Raw genomic sequence first — 893 nt, forward strand, 5'->3', positions numbered from 1 at the left:
TTATTGACTGACTGACTGACTGACCGACTCTGAAGCATAAGGGAGAAATATAAAGAATGGGCCACGACTTCAGGGAGTTTACAACCTCATTAAGAAGATAGAAAATACATAACACTGGTAAGAACATATGACATTGTATGATTAAATGCCAAAGTGACTGGCAAGGATAACAGTTCTGAGCAAGGAGATATTAAAGTGACTGGATGGCATGCCCACTTTGGCAGCATGTATACTAACAGTGGAACAATACTGAGAAGATTAGCATGGCCCCTGCATAAGGATGACATGCAAATTTGTGAAGCATTCCATATTTATTTGATATCATGTTGCTTGCCTTCTCAGTGAGGGAGGGAGGAGTAAGTAAGAGAGAGAGAATTTGAGACTCAAAATTTTAAAAAATGTTTTAAAAAAGCAAATTTTTTTAAAAAAATTTTAAAGTAAAGTGACTAACTGGAGGATCATGGGATTATGGATTTCAAATGGGAAGGGTCTCATTGCCACGAAGGAGTGGAATGAACACAGCCTCTGGCACATAAACAAAGGGGATAAGCATTTATATAGAGCCTACTATGTGCCAGAAACTCTTCTAAAGTATTATTTTAGAAACATCATCTCATTTGATCTTCACAACAACCCTGAGAGTTAGGTGCTGTTATTATAATCCTCATTTTACAATTGCAGAAATTGAGGCAAATAGAGGTTAAAGTGACTTATCCAAGATCACACATCTAGTAAGTGTTTGAAGCTGGATTTGAACTCAGGTCTTACTGACTCCAGGCCCAGACCTCTATCACTGTCCTACCCTAGCCACCATAACATTGCCTAGACTATATTCGCACAGGACTTCAGAACTGACTATTTTCACTGAATCTGATAGGAATGGCTGTCAAATA

The 893-nt window shown here is 38.1% G+C and overlaps 1 non-coding gene across 1 annotated transcript; it reads left to right on the forward strand.

The window, feature by feature from the left end:
• Positions 1–208: 208 nt before the first annotated feature.
• Positions 209–315, forward strand: LOC144454591 (U6 spliceosomal RNA). Its single transcript, XR_013483112.1, has one exon. It is a non-coding gene; the product is annotated as a U6 spliceosomal RNA (small nuclear RNA).
• The last annotated feature ends 578 nt before the right edge of the window (positions 316–893 follow it).

The sequence above is a fragment of the Phascolarctos cinereus genome, unplaced genomic scaffold (assembly GCF_003287225.1).
Source record: "Phascolarctos cinereus isolate Bilbo 61053 unplaced genomic scaffold, phaCin_HiC Scaffold_726;HRSCAF=1367, whole genome shotgun sequence".
Taxonomy (NCBI): Eukaryota; Metazoa; Chordata; class Mammalia; order Diprotodontia; family Phascolarctidae; genus Phascolarctos; species Phascolarctos cinereus.